At 41.5% G+C, this 25,688-nt stretch overlaps 1 long non-coding RNA gene across 3 annotated transcripts in view; it reads right to left on the reverse strand.

Annotated features, from left to right (window-relative positions):
• Nucleotides 1-1,551: 1,551 nt before the first annotated feature.
• Nucleotides 1,552-25,688, reverse strand: part of LOC122975584 — a 65,561-nt gene continuing 41,424 nt past the window's right edge. Inside the window, exons 1-3 of one of the 3 annotated variants that reach the window (XR_006400718.1) lie at nucleotides 22,454-22,516; nucleotides 15,611-15,715; nucleotides 1,552-3,150 (exon numbers count right to left, since the gene is read on the reverse strand). This is a non-coding gene — a long non-coding RNA (uncharacterized LOC122975584). Of the gene's footprint in view, nucleotides 3,151-15,610; nucleotides 15,716-19,240; nucleotides 19,476-22,453; nucleotides 22,517-25,688 lie in introns of those variants that run through there. The other 2 variants (XR_006400717.1, XR_006400716.1) reach the window with 2 other exon arrangements.

Raw genomic sequence — 25,688 nt, forward strand, 5'->3', positions numbered from 1 at the left:
ATGTGTGTGTATGCATGCATTAGTGTACATGACTTCACTGTACACACCCCTAAACTCCAACGATAGGTCATCTACCATCCCCCAGGCTCATTCTCTTCACAGCAGCATTGAATGCACCTGACTGTACCTGTCTAGCAGGTATAGCTATGTGACACAACACATGTGACACGTGTACATGCGACAGTGACACACCTTTTCCTTATTTCCTTATATGAACACATCCATTTCTGCTTATGTACAGTGAAATGACCATTTTAAAATCGCTCTGAATGCGAATCAACTGTTTGTCAAGTTATTGTTGCTATGCCTGTCAAGCTGTTCTCACAAAGCACATGCAGTTTACAGCATGGCCAATTTACCATACAAAATGAATAGTAATTTTATGAAACAATTGGCCTTGATTTCACACACAAGTAGGCAAAAGAAGCTCATTTCTAGTCGGCTGAAATGACAACTGTTGCTGTCAGATTTTATTAACTGTAGCTAGCAGGCTGATTGAGCTAATTGTAGCTCCAAGAGTTGGTTGACAATGCTTCTCAGGCTGAATTTTTAATGTTTCCAGCTGACTCATATAAAAACGAGAAAAAAAAATGAACTTGATGACTACATACATGATAGCTACATGCATGATATCATGCTAAAAGACTGAGGCTAAAGCTAACAGATCCCAAACAAAAGGTCAACACCAGTCTGTTTTTCCACATAGAGGATGCGGAAATTAAAGAGCAGTGATTGATCTTGATCTTGTATTGCGGTGTAGAGCTAGTTAGTCTTAGTATTACAACTATGATGAAGAATTTAGGATCATATTGTTATTTCATTTTAACATAACCCTGTTTGGCTGCTTGAAGCATATTTTTAAAACATATATTTTCTCTTATAAGTGGATATGTTTTTCATATACGTGGATGTGCTAGATGTGAACTGGGCTTTTTTCTTAAATGTCACCTGTAACCCCACAAATGAATGAAGTATGTTAATAATATGCTAACTGACACAAAGCAAACCTGGAAGCTGGAAACTTTTTTGGCTCATGTGCCACACATACTCATCTGTTTGAATAGGCGCCATCTTTGAGTCCGGGATCCAGTTCTTATAATTAATCCATGGGCTAAACCCTCCAAAGTCCTAGAATCCCATGCCTGCCATGCCTAGTTACAGTTGTTAACCTATGATTGGACAATGCCTGTTTGGAGAAGGGGTTTAGTTTAGTGAACAGTCGATTGCTAAACCAACGAAAATAAGTGAGATTACTTCGCTTGTCATAGCAAATTTTCAGTGATATCTTTGATGAGTCAGATTTGTCCAGTAGAATCAAGAAAGCATTGTGATTTTGATCTGAAGGTGCCACCCAAATTGTCCCCAGTTGCTTAAAGAAAAAAAATATTAAGTGGCTATTTGGATCTGCTGTCTTCACACCTCTGTGACATATGAGGAGAGCAGCACATCCAGCTGGAGGAATGTACAAACAGTGACAGTGAGTGTGTGGTATCTCGTGTCACAGCACAAAGACCTCTGTACACCACCGGTTGTGGGAACCGGTGCCCAGCACTTATGTAACCAGTCAGGTTGTCATGACAACAAGGCTACAGTAAATACGACATTGTCCTAGTGGCCCACACAGGTGTTTGAAAGATGGGTGTCAGATGACCTGTTACAACGTTGGTGTCAGAGGTTGGAAAATCTTTTATTTGGGGCTTCTACTGTGGGTTTAGGAGGGTGGGGGCAGCGGAGGGGAGAAGGAGGAGGAGAACATTTAATTAATCATGTGATACAGCCTCACAATGAGACGCCCTTAAATTCATGACACAATATTTTGCCATGCTGTCACATGTGGTTTAAGTAGACAGACTGCTGTAATTCTGCTTATGGACACAAGAGGGCAGCATAACATCTGGAAGGCCCATGCTACCCTGTGAAATAGTTACTATGGTGATATGACTCTCCCTTGATTCTCTCATAGGAACATGTCATCTCTCTTCGCCCTCAGTTTAGAAAGGTTAACGGGTAGGGTCACTTGGCAGACATTCAGTATCAACTCAGAGCCAGTTAGCAGGAAATAAATGATACAACACAGCAGGAAGAGGAGTGAATCTAAAGTTAAGATGGACAAATGACGGGAACACACGAGTTGAAATAACACATAGGTGATACTAATAAAAGGCTTGCTGGATTGACAACAGATTGACATCTTAGTCTTTTATGGTGCAACAACACCTGCTTTGAATATTTGATACGAGCAAAGAAGAAGAAAAAGAGCAACTGGAGGCATAGGAGAAGCTTTTAAACATGATGCTTAAGACGGTGGCATGCAGCATGCACGATGGAGGATGCCTGGACACGGAACAGCAAATAGTTTGCAAAAGGTAGAGTGTTAAAAACAAGCAGCTTACTAGGATACTAAGCACTACATTGGAATGTAGGCAATCACAATAATCATTTTCTAACTTGCTTTCCTCATAGTCGGATATTTTCTGTTACATTCTCCATTTTTCTCTACATTAAGTTTCACTTCCCATCAATGTCAGAGTCCCATTGGACCTGTGTTGTGGAGGTCAATGTATTTGAGGTCAAAGAGAGGGCGTGATGTCACACTGTTAAGTGCTGCTCTGGTGCGTAAGGAAAAATAAACCCTGGCAATGCCATGGTGGCTGAGGTAGACATTTTCCCCTCTCCAGAGTCTGCACGCAACTGGCTAGAAAAAGTGACCTCAATTTGCTCAATTTTTTTTTTTTTTTTTTTTTTTTAAAAAGGTCAGACTTGAGCTAAAAGTAAATGCACACAGTAGGCTTACGCAAACCCAGAACCAGCACTCTGCAGTATGAATGCGGGAGTGAGCGAAGGACACACACACACACACACACACACACACACACACACACACACACACACACACACACACACACAGACACACATCCCTCTCTTTCTCTCCCTGGGGAGAAAGGCTTCCTTGTGGAGGTGAGGCGAGGGCTTGTTGTCGGCTCTCACCCCAGCTTCCTGTTCTATTCTCTCCCAGGAAGTGACACACAGAGACAGACACACACACACACCGCTGTCATGAATGGCAGGCCCTGGCTCCCACGGGTGACGGTGATGTCATCCCCCCCTCCGGTCGATTCGTTCGTACGTACATCCATGTTGCCTCACTGCCTGGAAGGAGAGGGATAAAAATGACGTTAAATAATGTCGATTGCAAGTTTATATAAGATTTATTTTTTTGTCCCTTGGTTCCTGTTTTGCTGAGTCATGGTGCAATACTCCACTGTGCTGATAATTGGCCGTCTTTCATAACAAGTCCATTTTTTGGGTCAAAGATTTGTCTTTTGTGAATCATCATGTGAAACTACAGATTTCAATGCACTGTGCAACCTGAGGGAAGGGATGGATAAGTGAGCTGATGGATGGATGGAGAGGTGAGTGTAGGAGGGACAGGAACATTAATCGAAGAGATGCGCAGGATGTCCACGTCATTTAGAGAGAAGTATTATTCACACTTCTGCACCACTGTCTGAACCACCTGCCACAAGCTGCATCATCACACACCTTTAGGTGAGAAATGGAGAGCGAGGAATCTGCATGCGAGAGAGCGTGTGTGGGTGAGTCGCTAATAAAAAATGGATGTTTTGTTGTGTCCAAGTACAAAGAGTTTCACTGAAAAGCAAAGATGTGGGGATGCACACAACTCTGTATTGCCTGAATCACATAAACTTTGCTTTATGTAGATGTCATATTTATAAGATAAACATGACATCTGAGCATTCAAAGCAGTTATAAACGTCCTTGTCCTTTTAAGAGTATTATCAAAAAGGTTTAAATACACTAATTCAACTTGTTTTCTTATTTCAAACTCCTGTATCAGTAACATTATAAAAAGATCAGTTTTGTGCTTGTGATATTTGTCGCATCACAACATTATGTTGCTATTATGTTGTCCATATTGTTGTTTAGCATTTAGCTGTCGTTGTTAGCATTGCTGCCTTTAAAGCAGCACTAATCAATATTTTTATATTCACAATAAGTCAGATGACTATATGTAATGTGACTGGTGTCACACATAGTATCAAACCCACAAAAATGTATCACCAGATTCTGCGGTTCCCTTCATCTCTGTGGAGCGTTTTAGCATCTTTCAGCTCATTGTTTTGGTTTTATGGCTCAGTGCTCTCATCAGCTTTGCTTCGAGCTACAGCAGGCAGCTGTTTTCATCACCAAAACTATGGTTAACACATTGTACACAGCCCAGCACCAAACTGCAGACAAAGTTAGCACCTAGCTGGTCAAAGTGAACATTAATCTGCTAAAGAGACAGATATTTGTGAAGTTCTGAAGATTAAAATAGAGCTAAAAGGAGAGTGAATATTGGATTTCTCCAAACTCCAAATGAATGCTAATGTTACTAATGTGTCTGCTCGATATGTATACAAGCAGCAATTTCCTAACACAGCCATATCAATTTAATAAGGTAATAATTTGGCAATGTCATGTTTAGACATTGTTCTGCTGCCCCCAAGTGGCCAAAAAATCTATTAAGACCACTTAAAATTTTGTGGAAAGAAAACTGCTCTAAATGGAACAACAGGTATAGGTATATAACTATGGTATGGGATTTCTTTTAAGGCATCAAGCTTATGGTGCTTACCAAAGGAAAAATATTAGAATATTAGAAAATTCTACCAGGCATGATCATACACTATGACATACAACAAAAACACAGTTAGCATAAGATTCTCTTTTTTTCTTTCTCTCTCATTTTTTCATGTTACAGATCACTACACAAGACATCTGAGACCACAAACAACAGTTTGATTACCTTTTGTCTCATGGAAATCCACCTGGGGAGGTTTTTGGAGTAAGTTAAGAATGATAATTATATTTTGGGGGGGGGGGGATTATAGAGACAGTGGGACCTGTAATCACGTGTCACCATTTTGGCGAAAGTGAAATGAGAGAAATATGTAACTAGTCCTCATGCACTAGAGATCTAGTTCGGCCACAAATGTCTTTAGCAGCTATGTTTTCTATATATATATATATAGGTTACTTAACATCTATTTCCCAAAGGAGGTATGTATTGCAGCGCAGTGTAATGAAACCCTTCACTTGTTCCTGTAAGAGGATAGAAAGACTTGGTTGCATCTGCAGTATTAAAAACCATTAATCACCCTGTGCTTTGTGACTCCTCTAAATTCTCCCAGTGGACTGCTCTTCCAGCAGGCAGCCTGTCAGACAGATCCGGCACCTCAGGGCCACTGACCTGATACTGATCCTCCCTTCCCGTCAAGAAATCTCCCTCTCTGTGAGGCATCTTATTGTTCACATATATCTGTTCCAGTAAAATTGGAGCAGCTTGACACAGACGCGGGAAAGAGAGGATGCTTGATAAACGTGTGTTTTTACAGACGGTGAATCACAGAGCAGTCACTGCTTAACTGTTATTCTTGTTGAAACCAATCATGCAATCTGCCAGCAAGTCCTTAAAGAACAGTAATAAACTGCAGTCAACAATGATCATTTTTACACTTCCTGGGAATGGGGAGTGAAAGTTGGCACAAACCCAACCATTCATCATCGGGAAACCAGCCAAAGCACACAGGTGTTTGAAATGGACGTGTGAATGTGTGCCTCTGGCCATGTAAGCATGTGTGTGTGCGTGTGTGATTAAACTTTACAAACTCAAATTGTTATCCTATTTCAAATTCCTGTATCAGTAACATTGTAGCTGGGTTGGACAAAGTAACACCAACAATTTATGAAAGGCCTTTGTGGAAATAGATCACCACAATATAGCTGCCAGTGATGTTATTTGCATTCAACCCAATATAATATAACCCAATTTTGCCTCACATTTCTTATCACATTTGACTTTAGTGCCACCATTAGGCAAATTTCATACAGCTGGTATGGTTATATTGAAATGGGATGCATCATCCTTGTAAGTCCTATCAAAATCAAACCAGAGCTATCTATGGCATCATATCTGGTTTTGAAGTTTTGACCCCTTGTTTCAATGGCCTCCTCAATCTAGTCCAAATTATAGCATTGAAACCTAGTACCATAATGCATCATTCCTCCAAAGACTAAAACACTGCAAACCCTTTCAGGAGATGAACTGACTTGTCTCTGGATACAATTTGTCTTGCGTTTGGCTAAGGGGCCTTTTATTACTGTTCACCAATGTCTGGATTTATGGATAAACGTCTCTGAGACAGACCACCGCTGTTTCTCTCATCAATGACATTACCATAAAGCGGCTCATGCTGTAGTAGTGTGTATAGCCTCAGGGCCCTGTGTGTGTTAATGTGCGTCAGTGGTGTGGTTCAGGCGGAGGTCGTGCAGAGTGAAAGCCCACAGGGAGGCGGGCATGAGCCCCAGAGTACAGAGTTATGCTAATTGAAGCGTGGCTGATGGTGGCAGTGGAGAGCATCGTTCTCAGATAAGAAACATAACGGTTCTTTAAGTCAGTGCCACACACACACACTCAATACAGCTGACACACAGCTGATAAAGATACTGCACAGACACTTAAGCAGAATAGTGTATTTTACAGTGTACGGTCTTTGTCTACTCTACATTTCATGTCATAAGCAGATTTTTTCCTAACTCATATTTCATGGTTTCAAACCTACAGTAGCTTATAATTAACTGCTGCCATGGAAAACAAAGACGCCCGCTTCTTTCTGTTGATGTCAGCTGATTGACAGGAAGTAGAGTCTAAAGTAAGCACTGACATGAAAACACAGAGGAGCATGGATGAAACGCCACCTTTGACTAAGTTGAATGAAGGCTTCTGGTTTACTGTGCTAGATTGTCTCTCCATGTGGAAGCTGTTTTTAATTGTGTGAACAAAGACTCACTAATGGCCTTAACTTTCAATGTCCACTGGATGCAGCTATCACATTCTGGCTTGTGTACTCCATTTATCTTGTGAGGATCACATATGTATCTGATATCAAAGAAGCAAAGTTAGCAACAAGAAGCAAAAGAGACTGATTGAAATCGGACACATTCTAGCCAGATGTTGAAAAGGGCTAAATGCTTCCATCTCTTCAAGCTGCAATATTTACAACTACCAAGTATGACGAAGTCAGTAACTGATGTATGTGGATTTTATCTGAGACTTATAATATGACAAATAATGAGTCCATAACTCTACTAAGGTCGAATTTTGCCATTCTTGGAGCCTTGTTGGTAGTGGTGCTAAAAATCTAAAGTTTGTCCTCAGGGTGGCGCCAGAAGAAACGCCATTGAGTCATTAAAATCAAAAGGATTCATCCCTTTTAGAGCATTAATGTGCTCAGAAAACGTCATGGCCAGCAGCCAATTAGATTATGTAATTTCTTGTGTGCAAGTGGAAATTTCAGACTGACGCAACCTAGAGTAAAGGTCTGGAGAACTGTTAGAATACATGCTCTGGGGACCATGCATATCAACAGCAAAATTCATGGAGATCCAGCCATTAAATTTCAAATATATGTTATGTTTTCATGGACCAAAGTGTTGGTCGAGAGGAGTCTTTGAGCTGATGTTGGTATGGCATGTAACATCAAGAAGTCACCCATGTCAAAAGGATTCATCCTCTAGGGACAACGAATATCTAAACCAAAGTCGATGGCAATCTGGACTTAAGTGTTGAATTAATCATCCAGTTGATTGAAAACAAAAACATGAACATCAGCAAAAATGCTTCTCCTGAATGAGAGAAGAAAGAACTGATTTCTCTTTCATAGTGTGCAGACACCTGCAGCAAGAAAGGATGAAAGACAGGCGACCTACATGATTGGCACAAATTAAAAGAGTCGAGACAAACACTGATATTATCCTTTGAATAAGCGCTGCAGTGCCCACAGGCCATGAATATTCCTCTGAAGCAGAACGCCCTCATCATAGATTCGCCTCAAGAGTTCCTGCGTTTGTCGAACACAAACAAGGCTGACATATTTCTCCTCACCCTATTTACCACCCAGAAAAGAGCGAAGACAAAATAAAACCTCTCCTTCTTGAGAATTTCAAACATCTGGCTCTGTTTGGGCTCAGTTCCGGGAATGGATCACAACTCCAGTCCACTCCCAGCGCTGCGGCGGGCGGCCGGTCTGGCCAAGAGGCCTTCCTCCCTGGACACAGATAAACAATCTTAACAGGCCAATTTGAAGCAGGGGTAAAAATAGCCGCATGCTGCTGCTCGTGGATCTAAAGTTAACTGGAAAACAGGCCTTAAGGAGAGTGAGTCGGGGGGAGGGGGGGGGGGGGGGGGCAGGGAAAGCTTTTCACCTCCTTCTCAATGGGGCACATGCTGCCAGGAAGAGAGAGAGAGAGAGAGGGGTGGGGGTGGGGGGAAACAGGTCGTGACATAATCTTGACTCATCACCCACTTACAGTAAAGAGAGATATTTTCTTTGCCAATAAACGCACCTACTCATCCCCTCAACCTCTTAGCAGCATGCTCACACACACACACACACACACACACACACACACACACACACACACACACACACACACACACACACACATCCTCTTGCGACATTACAGAGGCTCATATTCATTTCCTGGAGAGTTACCCTGACCCTTACCCTTACCTTAACCTTAACCTTAACCTAACCCTAACCTTAACCACTGACCAACTGGGGACACAGCTTTTGTCCCCAGTTGGACAAGCCATCCTCAATTAACTGGTCCTGAGTCTGAAATTTGTCCCCAAAAGTAGCCTATGACAGACCACACACACACACACACACATACACATACTTAAAACACCCCTGAGACCTTTCTGGATTACACTGCAGTTGTTTTTGAGTGTGACACACTTCTCCTAAAGCCTATAAAACAGTGAGTCGGAAAACACTCTCTCTCTCTCTCTCTCTCTCTCTCTCTCTCTTTCTCTCTCTCTGTCACCTACACACACACACACACACACACACTTAAATTACAAAGAGCAACCTTTACTGGCGACGTGGTGCCAAAAGCACCTCATCATGTAACTCAAACACTCTAGCCTTGCTGCCGGGCAGACACACAGCAGCCATGTGATGAATGCATTTTGGCTACACACACACACACACACACACACACACACACACACACACACACACACACAGTTAGTACTTGTAAATCTTCAACTTCCTCTCTGTTTGGCTCAGTGCCACACCAGCTTCCCAAAACGAGCAGCATGTTACAGTAAGAGCCGATGCATTCCTGGAATCTCCTGCCTATCCAACACACCGCCACTATGATTCAGCAAAATCTTTTCATCTGAAGCCAAATATCTGGCAATTCCAAATAGCGCTGCTGATATCTGATTGTGCTGTGGGCGAGTGGGTGTTTTGTTTGAATGTGTGGATGACTTGACTGTGAGTGAGGGATGTACGTCAAGGTCTGCTGGCAAGAGTGTAAACAGTCTGCGTGCACATGAAGAGTTCTCTTTCACAAGTTATTGGCAACAGTTCAATATCTCGATATCTCTTGGAGAATCTCATCTGTGAGTGTGTTATCATTTGTATTCACCAAAGAGCAAAAGCTGGTGTGGAGGAAAGTTTGACATTGGTGTTCATATTATTTAAGCTCAAGTTGTAGAGTTTTTGGTAAGCTGTCACTGGAAAGTATGATGGATTGGTGCAAATGAAGAACCAGCTGAATATGAGCATCAGTCCAAACTGCAGACTTGGGAGTAATTTACTGTGGTTTGCTTTGGATTATGTTCTGATGTGACTCACAGCATCAGATTTTGACTGCCTAAAACAACTAAACTGAAGGGATAAAAGCTCCACATTTCAAATAAAAATACTCCCAGCATGCATAAAGGAAACCAACATAAATTAAGTACATAGCACGTTGACCACTTGAACCTTCATTTTGGCACATTTCAACATCTGTATTGACTGGTGCAGTGCCCGTTCAAAATGTGTCTGTTCCGGACAGAGTGATTGCTTATCATTTCTCAAGAACCACATATATATATTTCAATTGACAAATGCATTTTACAAATGAAATGGTTTGAATCCAGACAGAAACTTCACCAGTGACACTAAACTGAACTGTAGAAGCAGTTTACGGCCTTCTAATGGTTGATTTTGCTACCAATCAAACGTGTCTGCGCTCCTATTGGCTCTTCTTACTGCCTCCGCCTCTGTTTTTTTCTCCTGGGGGAGCTTGTTCTTCACTCTCGGGCAGTTTAACTGAGCGGGCCACGTGCCTTTTTCCCACTCAGCAAGTAAGAGCCCAGAAGTCCCGCTCTGAGCTGAACGGCTCAACGTTTGCTTGTTTATTCAAAGTGTATTAATGTTAAACGTGTCCAAATTGCACCCACAGTAAATCATCTGTTGAGTGTTTAATGTTTTTTTTATTTGTGCCTCAGAGCGTAACTGCCGTGAAACAATCAGAAAATAATGTATTTCTGTCATTCATTGGCTTTCTCTCTCAGAGGAAAATTTTCCAGCCTGTCTCTCTGTCGCTCACCCGTGCTCTCAGCTCTCTCCCCCTCTCTCTCTCTCTCTTAACTTAACTTTTAACGTTATCAAAGGAAGTCAGATGTCGTCCCCTCGTATCTCTCGTGGCAGGGTTGTACAGCTCTGATCATGAAGTGCAGACAGCCCAGAAGCCCCGCCCCGCTGCTGCAGAGCGGAGCGGCTCACTATTCGCTTGTGTATTCCAAGTTTATTAATATTAAATGTGTCACGTGTCCAAATTGCACCAAATTTTCAAAATGCACTCCCTTGTATCCCCCACAATACGCCCACCAAGTGTGAAGTAGATCGGACAGACAGCGACTCCTTGCTTTACATAGAGATGCTTCCTTTAAGGGAGAATGATGGTGTGAGAGTGATTTCATTCAACTTTTATTCCTGTAGTTTGCTGCTTTTAAGTGGTTGAGAACAATAGTAAATACACTGCAGGGATGTCTTGTCTTAATTGTTCAATGTCATAGTTATGGCCATCATTTCGCCAAGTAACTGTAATTCAGATTTGGAAATGCGGTGACATTGTTATTTTTGAGGTGGAAATGTAATTTAGTGCCTCTGAAATGTTGGTAATCCTCATTGCACAGGAAAAGAGGAAAATTTGGTGTGCAGACAACTACAGTAAGTAAAGTAGGTCAAAGTTGAACCAAGATTTTCAGTCACTAAACTGTGATGGATGTTTACAGCAGACAGTTATTAGTAATTTTATGATTCATCTTCATTTTATCTAACAAATATATTTGGCTAATCTGAGTTTTGTTTCCAACCTGTCCGAATGATCGTGTTTCTTATCCCCTTCAAACTTCTTTTTAGCAATATTCACAGATCTCAGCAGCTTTGGTAGAATCATTAATAAAACTATGACTCAGGTTGAATGAAACCCAAAACCTCCCTTTGAGAATGGAAGAACAGCTGAATGAGCATTCAAACTGCTGGGAAGTTCCTTGGTTTAGTTATACCATCAGTCTTAGCTGCCTGCTCAAAACATGCTCAGAGTGAACAGTAGCATGTTGATTGTTACCATTGTCTACCTTACAGGAATAGTTCAATGTAACCAGTATGTGTTAACACGAAGTACAGTGTGAGAAATGAATAATTAAGGTAACTGCAAGGATTGGACCAGATGCAGAAGAATTTAGGGACAGTGGGAGCCAAGAGGAATGCTGACCACAGTGAAATAGAAACACATGACACTGCTGTAGATTTGACTGCATGCTTTGAACAGTAAACCAGATAATAAACAGGTGTGAGCCAAGGTAAGTTCAAGTTACGATGTAGATCTAGCTACAGATTCAATGAGAAAATAACAAGCTAAAAAACCAAAATGTGTGCATATAGAAAAACAACAAAGGGCGTTCAGTCCACTGGATGGTTCATTCAACACTTAAGTCCAAATTGCCACCGCCTTTAGATATTCATTGTCCCCAAAGGATGAATCCTTTTGACTTTGGTGACTTCTTGATGTGCATAATAGAAAACACAAACAACAACATAGTCACTGATGCACTTAAATTCTTGTACACTGTAAAAATTCCAGCGCTAACAGTGGAATTCAGTGGAAAAGCAAACTACATAGCCAGCAGCATAAAATACAGCAATTAACCCAAATAACCAAAGGAGAGCATCAAAACAAAATAAAGTCTTTTTAATACACCAACATGGCAGAACATGTCTGCTTATCAGCGGTATTTCTTAAACCCATCACAGAATTTCTGAATTCTGTGGGTTTGAACAATACACAACTTTTTTACAGATGAACAGAAGAAAGAACAGTTAAAGAAGATGGTATTGATTTTATGCCACTGATCATTGCGTCATGTGTCACTTTTTCCAAATGGTCTTCTCTTGGAATCAAACTCTTCTCTCCTCACTTTCAGACACACAAATGATTTATCTGTCTTTCTCCCCCTCTGGCTTCTTTACCTCTTCATACCCAGAGGTGAACCAGAGGAAAAATCTGATCAAATACAACAACATCCAGTGCAGCACAGAGCCCTGCAGCATGAATACATACTGGAAGCTTCACACATCTCTTCTTTAAGTGTCAGTTTCCATTAAAGCTAAGCAGCGTTTGTTCAGTAACCCATGAATCCCATTGCCAGCTCTCTCTGCTTTCTAACAATCGATAACCGAGAAGGAGCGGAACATTCCCGAGCCATTCCTCTCTGAGAGAAAATCGATAATGACAGGATGTCCTGTGTGTCTATGTTGAAATCTGTCAATCCCATCCAGACAGGTTGCGATACCAGATCACTGAAAAGAGATGATGCCGATCAAGCCACAGAGACAAGTGAAGAGTTCTGTTTCAAAGCCCACCACAGCTTAAATAAAACACTACACTCTGGGTTAGAGATCATTTGTTAGATATTCATTAAGAATTAACAAACAGCCACTTAAATTTTGGAAGAACCTGAGATGTCTAGTTTCAAAATCAACCTCTGCTTTGAAACCAAATCCATACAGAATCTGTCAGATACTAAACCTGACCAGAGAAAGTAAAAAGACACGCAAACTCAATGCCACTTTGAGCAGCAATCCATCAGTCAACATTTGAGGTCATGCATGGACACATTAGTGAGTGCACAACTCTTTTTAAGAACATACAAGGACAGTCATAACAGTGTGAAATTGTCATAGATGTTTTAAAGGCCTGCAAGAGGAGTTGTGTTAATAGATTTTAGAAAGTAGTACCCTTATTTTCCTCACCGTGTTCAGCGTTGCACACTATCAGTTTCAACAGCCTGGATATGTATTTGACTTGAAAATGAAGCTTTATCATGTAACGCCCTGACTTTTAAAGGTGCTTTCACACCTAACCTCTTTGGGTCAGGTAACATGAACTCTGGTGTGTTTGTCTGTCTAGGCTGGTGAAATAAAAAGCTGTCAGTGGAACTCTGGAGCAACTTTTTTGTGTGAAAGCAGAGCACATCAACTACAGGACTGTGTGATAGTACATATGAAATTTTAGCATGAATTCAAAAGAAAAGTGATGTTAAATCCATATGCTAATCATAGAAACTGTCAAGGAGGCGACCTCCTGCACCATCTATAAATTTACCACTCCAATAACAAGTGCAAGTATGTCAGTATGTGATTGGGGGGAATTTCCCCGAGGTCTGCTGTCTATATTAGCAGTTCTTCATGAAAAGGTGTGTAAAAATGTAGCAACCACACATATTATGGTATATGGCCTAAATAAAGATATAGGTTTCATTAGTGTGCAGCATGACCTGCTGTCTGTGTTGAGAATTTCATTTCACCCCTGAGGGTCCATGCAGCACTGATGATGCAGGATGAGATCACCGAAACTGTTCATATAACTAAGGAAACAATGTATGATTCTTTTCCTCATTACAGGTGTGAAAGCAACCTGAGATACATCAAGCTAGCTGTGGTCGGTTGACTTTTTGATGTCTTCTACAGACTAAAATGTTGAATGTACCTGAACTGAAAAGGTATCTTCTTCCAAAACCAATGTACCAAAATCAAAGAGTTTAAGCCAACACACACATACAAACAAACATACACTTATTCTGATACTTGGGTTATTAATCCTGACAGTTTGGAACTATTTACTGCTAATAACAAAACTCAAGAAAAAGAGAGACTACAATTATACTGAGAACACATTTGTGGGCCAGCAGTAGACTGAACAACTTACAACAGCAGAACAACAACAGAACCCACACACACACTAATATAATGCACTGGGCAGTTACTTTCTCATAACATGCCTTCACACTGCACTGAATGGTATTTATGGAAGTAGCAGCCTGCACTGGTGTCAAACGTCACGACTGTGTGTCTAATTTAAGACATGAGGATGTGTATGTATAACAAAGGGCCTCTTCTTGTTACACAGAAAGAGGAACTATGGATTTACTAAGTCACATCATGTCATCAACCCCCCCCTCCATCTCTGCTGGGGTTTGGAGACAACAATGGCAACATGGCTGTGATGATGGAGTGAGAGCCACTGAGGGAAGCCATGAACAGCTGGCCCAGTTTCAGACAGCATGGCCATACTCTTTCATTCAACTGAATAATTGAGAAATCAAAACAAAGGAAGCAGAAGTATTTTTGCTAAATCACGAGGAGTCTAATTGAACACTGCTTTTACACTGTTACATCCATGAAATCTATAAATTAACTTCAATATTCCTAAAAGTCCTACAATAAGATACGTGAGCTCCATTTCGTAATAGCTCATTATCATTATTGTCGCTTTTCTTTTTCGACTTTTCCTTGTTGTTCAGGATCATACAGGAAATCCTCAACTGCATTCAGACTGAAAACAGCCCAGTGTAAAACAAAACATGGGGCTGCGTTGGTGTGGGCGTGTTGTTTAAAGTGCTGGTGAGACAATGAAATGAAACAATCCAGCAAGTCCGGTTGGAGTAGCAGATTATTGCGTTTAAAGACCGATCAGTAAAACACTGCACAGCAGTTTGTAATATTCACAGACTGGATTTTACGACTCCCGAAAGTTATCACTACTGCAAACTTGTTTTCTAGTGTGCACATGTGGAAAGCATCTGTGTCCGCAGACCCCCGATTGAAGTTTGTATGGAACCGCGTGGGAACCATGAATTGGCCTAAAGCTTCAGCAGTCTGAGTTGGCCAAATTTAGGGGGTATCTTCATCTTGGAAGTCACATGCAGGTTCATTGTCAGTGTGTCCCGGCAACAAACCTGCATGCTGGGACGTATCCCTCCGTTGCAGCTCAAGACTTTAACCATGAAAAAAAAACTTTGGAAGATACCGACTTGGTTTGGCCAACGTACACAGCTGAAGCCACATATTAGCTTCAGCTGAACTTGTACAGAATTGAGACTGTGGAATTGGTCCACTTTTTCTTGCAATGGATTTGCTCCAGTTAGGAATCACTTCTCTTCTCCAGTATGGAGAGGAGGAGTGAGTAACCAATAACTTGGCATGTCAATATATGAATAAAGACAGACTTGAAAAAATATGAACCTATTTTTTAACTGATACTGTTCAATCTCAAATTAGCTCAAGTGATGTTAGCAAAAGGCAGCTAGTGCACGCCACATCACAAAAGTGAACCAGAGGGACAATTTCCTAACCATAATTCTCTATCGAATGCATATTAATAATGTATTATGTATATGTATATACAGTATAATATGACTTACTGTGGTCAGCTTCAAGCTCTTGTGAGTTTATCAGTCAGTATGGTCTGACATATTTCCTGCTTTAGTTACACATCATAGGATCCCTCTTTGGGTCTTCTCTTTGTTCTGCATGGGTGGAGAAAAAAAGACATAAAATATCCCGGTTAGATGGCTCCACTTCATGGTTCATCAGTCATGAGTAAAGATATTATGTTGGTGACAAACCCTAATTTATTTCACACCAACAAAACTGCTCTGAGGTGTTAACTTCCTTTCACAAATAGATCCCGCCTTGTTCAACTCACGCAGAATTTAGTAAGACTGAAAGCCAATTAAAGAGACAGAGTAGGATTGATCTCTTATTCAGAAAGTATTGATCGTTTGTAAAATGCTGCTGTTGTTAGCCTGCTAGCCATGCTTGCTCCAAAAACTATGCCTGCAACACTACCCACAATCATTTCCTGACTGATAAATTTCTGGTCTGACTTTGGTTTACCCCATCTGATTTCAGGGACAGCACTTGCCAATCCTGGCCACCTCTTAGTCACGCCTCTGCTGGACTGGCCTCTAAACAAGCTAAACTGAACTTTTAAAAACCTGGGCAAGCATCAGCACTGACCGTTCCTTGTACAGCATTTTGAGCAGAACCACCACTTCAGCCACACACACACACACACACACACACATCAAACAGCAGGATGAGATCACAGCTCATGCTACTCAGTGGCGTTTGTGCTCCTGCTGAGAACTGCAGAGTCAGATCCTCTCTCACAGTACGTTAACGCCCGCCACCACACATAAACACACCCGCTGTGACACGGGCTCTCCGCCGCTACTTCCAATTCAAACAAAGTGCTTGCCGTCGCTGCTGCCAGCTCCAACCCCGGCAGGATATGATGTAAGGCAGGCTCACATCACAACCCTGGCTCCAGTCAGAGGGCGCTCCTTAATGGTCAGATGTCACATTTTGCTAGGGTTGGTGGATACATGGTTTTGGCGCTCATCTCTTGCCTTGGACAGGCTGAGCAGGTACAGGGAAAGGAATTAGGGTTGGGCAATTAGTTGAATGCATCAGAGATCAGCAAAGAGCTGAAACAGTTGTGGGTGGAGAGTCCATCACTGATTGTTTGAAAATTGATCTTTGTTTCAGTCTTGTTTGAATCTAGTCATCTAACACCCAAGAAATGAAGTCTCTGCCTGGAAATGACCACCTAAGTTGCCTGACTTATCATATCTGCTGGCTTTGATACTAACATTTGTATCAAAATCTTAAAAAGAGTGATACATGTACTCTGCGTTGCAAAGAGACTGGTGGAAAAACAACAACCTGTAGAGAGACATAAATAACCTCTAACTCTAAATGACACTTATATTATCCTTTGAATCATCTAAATGTCTGGGAAACAGAATACAGCCAAGAGCAAGGTTGTGAAATGTTGAAGAACACGTTGGGACAAAAATTACACTCAACTTGATTTAAAATGTATTCAGAGCCAGCAGAAGGTAGCCTAAACCATTTTCCAGGGCTTGTCTCAGTGTTGTCTGGTTTAGTCTCAGTCGCAGAGCTTTACATTACGCAAGTTTAAAAGCAAAAACTTGCTTGTCTGTGTAAAAATTCAATCCGCCATGGATATGATGATTGTTGGTTAACAAGAGAAAGACCTTCACCTAATTCTGGAAGGTAAACCACTTTGGGCCACACAGTGAATAAGACACACAGATAGACTCAGGGACTGAGTAAGAATTTGTGAGGAAAAAGACGATGAGTAAGAGACAAGTCAGGAAATGACTAAGTTTACACAGAGTCTTATAATGAAACTATATTCCAAACAAGACAGTATTTTGACTATGCTGTTTCTTTCACTGGATATTGAACTATTCTTTCATCATGCTACAGAACCAAGTAGCATCTATCATAGCTGAAAAGTACTCGTGATGGCTACTATGGGCCAATTTTTTAAACTAAATCACTGTATCGAAGCGACAGGGAAACTCCCTTCTTTTCTCTAGTTATATAAAGTCAAGAAATGTTTTTAAGAAATGAGAGAACGTCTCAATAGCTAATTCGACCCTTTGTGTGTCTTGCTGGCAGGGTACTACAATTATAGCACCATTAAGAGCATGTTAAAGCTTAATTGGGGCATGTTTCCTTGATTGACAGGTTTGTCGGCCTATAACATTCCACTTAGCCTGCATGCTCCTGCACAAGTTATGATAAAATCCATGCAACTGACCCCAAATCAGCTCAGTATCTATCTACCAACTTCCCATAGGATGTAAAAGCAGTCCAGTCCAATCTGTAGTGATGGTTTGATCAATTGGTCCACCACTTTGGTCCAGACTGAAATATCTTAATAATTTTTGGATGGATTGCCATGAAATTTTACGTAGACACTCATGGTCTCCAGAGGATGAATCCTAATGACTTGGTGATCCCTTCACTTTTTATCTAGCACCACCAGCAGGTTGACATCTGTGGATTTGAGTGAAATATCTTCACAACTATTGGATGGATTGTCATGACATTTGGTGCAAACATTCACGGTCCCCTCAGGATGAATTGTAATAATAATCATCAGGTCAAAATCAATTTGTCCGATACTTTGGTTTATGACCATATACCTTTAAAAAATTCCTATGAGCATCAGCTGTACTTTGGTGACCACTAGTGGTAGAATCATAAAACACAGCAAAGCACACAAGCTATCAAAAGACTACACATGGTGGCTTTAAATTACTTTTAAAAGCCTGGGAAAAACTGTAAGGAACTGTTAAACATGCACAATGAATATTTTTTAGAAAGACTGTGTAGGTATTTAATTACTGTAATGTAGTTTTGAGGTTAGTTATCATTAGGTAGCCTCACAGTAATCTGATGATCAAAACTGATGTTAGAGAAAAGCCAGAGACCAGTTTTATGCCCTGTCATTATAATAATAGCTGTATCATAAACAGCCAAACAGCAGAAAAACAAGATTATATAAAAGGTTGTCCTCTAAAGTGTTAACCAATCTGACAACTCTGTTCATGCACGTGTCATCAGGTAGGTGGATTGCTGTATGAGGTCGGTTAATATCAGTTCATGTTAACACAGCGTGATTCTTGCTGTGTTAACCTGCCTGCCCGCCTGCTGCCCTCCAGCTTCCTAGTGGAAAAAAATACACTGGGAGATGTTTCACTCCCTACCGGCATTTGGCATCTCGTCAATACTCCCAGACTTTCACCTCTCCACCACCCACAACCTCCGCCTGTCTGACAACTCTCTCTCTGTGTGTGTGTGTGTGTGTGTGTATATATATATGTGTGTGTGTCTGCTGTCTACCTGCCGTTTGTTCAATGACAACAGATCATTATTAAGACAGGGTAACTGTTGATGGCAGGAGGGGTGGATCAGTGGATCCTGTTACCTTCCACTGACGCGAGTTTATGTGGGAAAGCAAACAGGCAGGTAAACAAACCCAGGCGGGTACTGCGCAGGGGCGGTCGCGAGCTCTCACACACACACACACACACACACCCACCCACCCACACACACACCCACTTCCATATGCACTCCTGTAAACAAGCCAATAGCTAAACATTACCGGCATCAGATCTGTATTACATAAAGACATAAAAATAAGACATATCGCAGCAGTCCGTTTTACTCACCGTCTCCTGTGGCATGGTGTGTGTAGGTGAGTGTGTGCTCACCTCTGCCTGCTTGCCTACTGTCTCCTTGCCTACCGTCTCCTCCCAGTTTTCCCTCATGACTAACGTTTACGAGTTAAGCCTTCCTTTTCCTCAGAATCAGCCACAATCACATCGGTTCCATCACAAGGCAGTAGTTAGTTATTTACCACACCTCTGTTTTCATTTTGCCCCGTCTTACAACATCCCCTAACTGAGCAGCTGCTTCAGCGGTAGTTCCTCGCTCTCGCTATGTCCTGACAGTGACAGAGTTACACACGCCTCTCTTACCCTCTCTCCTTCTGTGTGTATGTGTGTGTGTGTGTCCTGTCCTACAAAACAAAGTGGGTGTGTCTCTGAAACAAGCCAAAAAACGTGCATAAAGGGGAGGAAGCACAAACCCACATGCGAGCGGACTATGGATCAGCTCTGTTCCATGTGTGTGCATAGGTGTGACTGTATATGTGTGTGTGTGTGTGTGTGTGGCATCCTGGCAGAGTGTGTGTGTGTGTGTGTGTTTGTCAAAGCTCCACTTTCCCTCTCCCTCTTTCTCTTTGTGTGTCAGCATTTCCTTGACTCCAGGATGCACACACACACACACACACGCACACATGCACAAACACACACATGCACACACACCACACACTTTGCGCCCAAAGGCAACTGTGTGTTCAAATGTGTGTGTGTGTGTGTGTGTGTGTGATGCCAAGTGCTCCATTTTCCCAGGCAGCTGGACAGGATCCCAGCAACCCCGGAAGGATGACAGGGAATACCAGGAAAAAGTGGAAAACCGGCAAATTTCACACTTGAACATACAATTTGACTGTACACAGAGTTGAACCCACAACCCTGGCAGTGTTAGTGCCTTGCTCTGACCGTTGACTTACACACAGCAGGACCAAAGAAAAAGCATCTCCGCTCTGCAAATAAGTCCCAGTTCCTCCCAGCTCTAAATTGCGCTCCGTTAGCCTCCAACATATGAACTGAATGGTAAACAGCAGGAGAATGAGAGCAGCCGAGGAACTCTATAAAAAGAGCCCCCGTCTCCATGGCGATGCTAGAGGCAGAGAGTGGTTCTGTCCGAGTGGCCGCGCTCACCGCAGCAAGGCTCCCCCTCCCTCCCCTCTGTCCACACAAAGCATTGTGGGAAAGCGGACGCAGCTCCATGTGGGATATCAAACCACATCCATGAATCAGACTTCTTGACAGATGAGACTGTCACAACAAAAACATGAACTCTTAGCCTTGACCCCACCCTCATAGAGGTCAGAGATCTAGGACAGTTTACTGGACCTGTTCACATCGACAATGTCTTCCTTGTCACTCTGCAAATTCATTATCATGTCCATTTTTATCGCACATTTGTCGTCCTACTGCCTAGTTTTCAGCCTCTTGGCCTCTTCTGATGATCAATTGTTAATTTAAAGGCAACAGAAGCCAACGATTTTTTAAGGACATTAAAATTAGAAAAACTTTTAAACTAAAACTTTTTCCCATTGTAAGGGAAAAAGATGAAAACAGTTAGCTTGGCTCTGTCTTAAATTCAAAAATATGTCTTCCAGCATCTCTAAAGCTCATTAATCATTGTGTTACCTTGTTTGTTTAATCCACACAAAAACTGAAACAAAAAAGTGACAAGTTATTGTTTTAGCAGGAAGTTACATGCTGTATGGGTTTGTGACTTCCTGGAGTCTTGATGTGTTAATTTTCAAACTTTCGAGGTGCTTGCAGGCAGACTTTTTATCTTTAGACATTGCCAAAGTAACAGTTTCCTCCTGCTAAGTTAAGCTAACCACCTGCTTTCTCTAGCTTTATATTTAGCATACAGACATGAAAGCAGTATGAGTCTTTTCACCTAACTCTCTGCAAGAAAACCTTTGTCCACCTGTCACAGGATGGATGTGAAAGTGCTGCGTAGCTACAAGTGTAAGGCATGTTTCTTGAGGAATGCAATCACTTACACATTACGTGTTACTAACTTAACAGCAACAGCAAAAGTATTTGGTTGCATTACTCTTAACAAGTTAACTTTCATTACTTAGCTATGTTAAAGGTGCCTCTAAACAACTTCGAAGCCTTCACAGCCACATATTCCATCTCCCAAAAATAAAAAGAGACGTGGTTTAACAAGCAGCCAGCCTACAGTTTGGAGGTATCTACCGACCATCAACAGCTAACGTAACGTTAACTTCAATGACTGCATGAAGTCCCGTCCTCTCAGTGATGTTGCTTTGTTCTCACAGCCTCCAACTAAACCAACTGATTCCTGACTGTTGCCTTACTAGTGGCTAGCGTTAGCAAGCCAGCTAGGAACACAACATGTAAATATGACAACTTCGGAGTAACATTTCTCCTTATTTGGCAGCTAACAACGTCCCCACCTCCAGCCCCCGCACCAAGTTAAGATGTACTGGACCAAACTACCAGTACGACGGCAAACAAGTCGACCCCTAAACTGTCCAAAAAATGGAGTGTTACTGGGATTAGTAACTAATATAATTACTGAATTTCAAATTGTAATCCCTTACACTACTTGTTACTGAAAAAAGTCATGTGTTACTGCACAAAAATGGTAGCTAGTATAAACCTAGCCATCGTTATTTTTCAAAATTTTCTAGAAACTCATGACTGAAAGCCAATGGGATTCATCGTAGTGCTACAGCTGATATCTCCAAACCTCGGCAAATCTCAGTGAAATTAAATCAGACTCCCAAGTTTCACTGTGTTTTAGGTGAACTGTTCCTTTAACCAATCATGGCGCTCCATCTCCAGCATATAGCAGTGGTATCTGGGTCACAGCAACAAACATAAATACAGCTGCTCAGAGAACAGGAGAGCAAGAGAACAGGAGCTGTGTCTCCAATTAGAGAGCATGATCCATGGCCAAACACACACATACACACTCATAAAGGTCTGACCCTGCTGTGTGTGTGTGTGTGTGTGTGTGTAATAGAGAGAGAAACACTGCACACGTGTGACCCAAGCAATGAGCAGGTTTCTCGCTAATGAGGCCGAACTCTCGTTTACCCCCCGCAGAGATTCACCTCCTGACGGAATGAGGCCTCTGTTTACACACCTACACACAACACACCTACACAAACACACACACACACACACACACACACACACACACACACACATACACAGGTGATCTACAACAAAACAGAGCAATAAGAACAACAATGCAGCCCCTACCTGTCAGCCCACTGGATTAAGATGTACAGTTGAACTGTGTGTGTGTGTGTATTTGTGTGTGAGGTGATAAAGCTTTTATGAATGTGATATTGATGCAGTGCAGGGTAAAGGTACAGCAGTGCCACGCCCAGCCCTCCCAGCCATTCACAAGCACTGGTCAGATTCCAGGAACACCAGCAAAACGTGGGGCAGCAAAATGCTGAGTCAACATTGAGTGTGTGTGTATGTGTATCTGACTGAAAGGCAGTGTGAGAAGGCAGGTAAGAATGTTTCAGCGTGGAGAAAATGTGTGTGAGAAGGAAAGTAGGTGAGTGTGAGGGAGAGAGCAGAGACTACAGGTCTGGTCTCACCAGCATTTAAAACAGCAAAAATTTGCAGAGAAAACTGTGGTGTACTTGACACGTAAATTAGCGGTATTTACCCGTTAGCAAAACTGAAAAAAACTGTTAAAAATCTTGACAGTGCTGAGCTTTGAGAGAACAGAGAGGCCAAAATGGAGTAAGTTATCTTATGTTATTAGCTGTGTTGCATCTAGTGGTAGCTCTCTGTCAGAGTATAAACTGCTCCATAAAAGAGGAATTCTTTGCAGACAGTCGACTGCGTAAAAACATGTCAGTCAGTAAGCAACCAAGCTAGCTTGCTAACTGACAGCTAGGTAACTTGCAGAGGTATTGAGTTATTTCAGGCGCTCCTGGTTCCAGAATTAATGTCAAAATGGAAAAAACATACATGATTACTCTGAAACAAAGATGAAGATGTCCTTGCTGAATTAACAATCCAAAGTTAATTCAACAAATACTGTGACGTGCTTTTACTGCTAACGGCGAGCCGAAGCTACATATTACACTGTTGAGAAAACTGACAATACAATCTGCAGCTTAAATTCATTTACTTTTGGACGTACATTTTGGATGAATTCAGCAAATATTTGATTCACAACAGAAACAGCAAATTTTTAATTTCTCTACATTTTGGCACTTTCTAATAAGGCACACTTTATAAAGGATTTATAAGTCACAAATAATAGCTTTATCAATGGTTAACAAATCATCTACTGATGCTATATTGATTAGGTATAGGCTTTGACTGTATATAAAGATAGACATCATGACAGCTCCCCAAAAGTGAACCCAAAACATCTTGATCGCCCCCTGGTGGCTGGCCGCACTATATGTCATAAGTCCCGCCCCCTCCATGTTAGCGGATGGGACATGAGCCAAACTAAAAAAATCAAAGTACACGTCAAACAAATTTTTCCCGAACATGCTGATGTTTGTCCAAGTACTCATTTTTTCTGATCAGTTTGTTTTTACTTTACTAGTTATTTGACGATATAGAAAGGGGGTCTGACATCATGATTGACAGCTGTGACAGCCATTCTCGAACCTCCATGGTGGCGGAATGGCTGAGGGCGTGTGTTCCGCAGGCTGTCATCCTGCCACCCGACTCTACTGTACAGACTCTGGCTCCAAATGACATAACACAAGCAAGATGGCAGCTCCCACAAAGGAGATATTTTGGCTTGACTTTTGCATAGCAATGGGAAGTGGAGACGCATCGTCCATATTTATATACAGACAGTTATAAGACATTTATACGAGCAACTTCGGGGTTGCCAGGTTGTGAAGGATAGTTACTAGCTATTAATAACTTCTGCATTTATAAATGACAAGCCGAGCAGTTGTTAATGTTAATACATTGATTTTTTAAAACCTTTTTCCAAGAAATGACCACTGAGCAGTCTTCCTTATGAATTGAAAAGCAAATAAAAAGACAAAACAAGTGTCATACTGGAGGAAGATACACACCAGTCAAATAAACCCAAAGGTTGTTCTTCTCAATGGCTTGTAATTGATCTGTAAAGTGGCTTTTTTGTTTCCTACAGTGGCTACATACAAGCAGATAAAGCTGATTTGAACTTCAGTCCACACTGTAACCTGATGACATGAAACATGTGACACAAGCCATAAAGAACAGCAGATAACTGACAAAACAATAAATCTCACACACACCAACACACACTCAACACTCACAAGACAGAAGTTGTAAGGTGCCTACTGTTTCTGGGGTCCGTTCTGAGAGAAAGAAAGGAAAGAGAGAATAAAAGGAAGAAAGATATGTAGAAAGAGAAAAGGTTGAACTCCAAGTGAAGGCTTCTTCAGTCTCTCTTCTTCCCTTCAGCACAGAACAGACCTCTTGCGTCCGTCACACAGCTAATGACTAACTGGAAACTTGAGTGTGTGTGAGCGTGTATGTGTGTGAGTGAGCCGTCATTCATAATGCAACACCATTAAAAGTGTCGTCATATCAGTACTGACTCAACAGGCACCAAACTAGCAGAGAGCTCCTATCTCACTATCTCATCTATCTTCCCCAACATGATGGAGAGACAGCTTTAAGCACGTTTTCAAGTTTTCTGAAAGTGTGTGTGTGTGTGTGTGAGACAGAGAGAGAGAGAGAGAGAGAGAGCTCTGTCCAAACTAGTTGTTGTTGTACATAAATTTCACCACTTCGTTCCCCAAAAACCACAGAACACAACAAGAAAACACACAAAACATGAAACGCATGCCTGTGGTTTACCCTCACACACTGCGGCTGCCCCGTGTGTGTGTGTGTGTGTGTGTGTAGGAGTGTGTGTGTGTTTGACAGGTGCTGGGGAACAATAGGAAGTGAGTTACAGATCAGGAATTCAGAGGGGTGTCTTCGGTTTTGATGGCAGGAAACCACGAAGGGGCGATTTGTATAAAAGTACACACACACACACCCGCACACTCATAGCCCACTCAACATATTCATCATCATGCATCACAACTAATTCTTTTTTTACCCACAATCCCAAGCTGCAATGCACAATATTTCACATATGGGAAAAGTACTAAATTTCACCACCGCTAAACAGCTTTTATTCAAGTTAGGAACTTCCCTTTTTCAAGATAATATCTGATCTGATGTTTTGGTCACAGACATGAATCGTAGACATCATCCATATGTTCATTCAAGATCGTTAGCTTAGTGTTCAAACTGTTACACTGAATGATAGGAAATACCTCAACAGTCTGAAAATGACAAGTTATAGATTTACTAAATGGTAAATATTAACCTCAGGAACTATTGTCATTATTCTCTTGAAATTTTACAGAAGTAGCTTTTTATTTATTTTAAATTTAGCTAAATATTTTCTACAACAGCATCATATTAAGTTGTTATATAACAGATTTAAATTACAGTTAAATTA

Source organism: Thunnus albacares, chromosome 23 (genome assembly GCF_914725855.1).
Source record: "Thunnus albacares chromosome 23, fThuAlb1.1, whole genome shotgun sequence".
NCBI classification, from domain to species: domain Eukaryota; kingdom Metazoa; phylum Chordata; class Actinopteri; order Scombriformes; family Scombridae; genus Thunnus; species Thunnus albacares.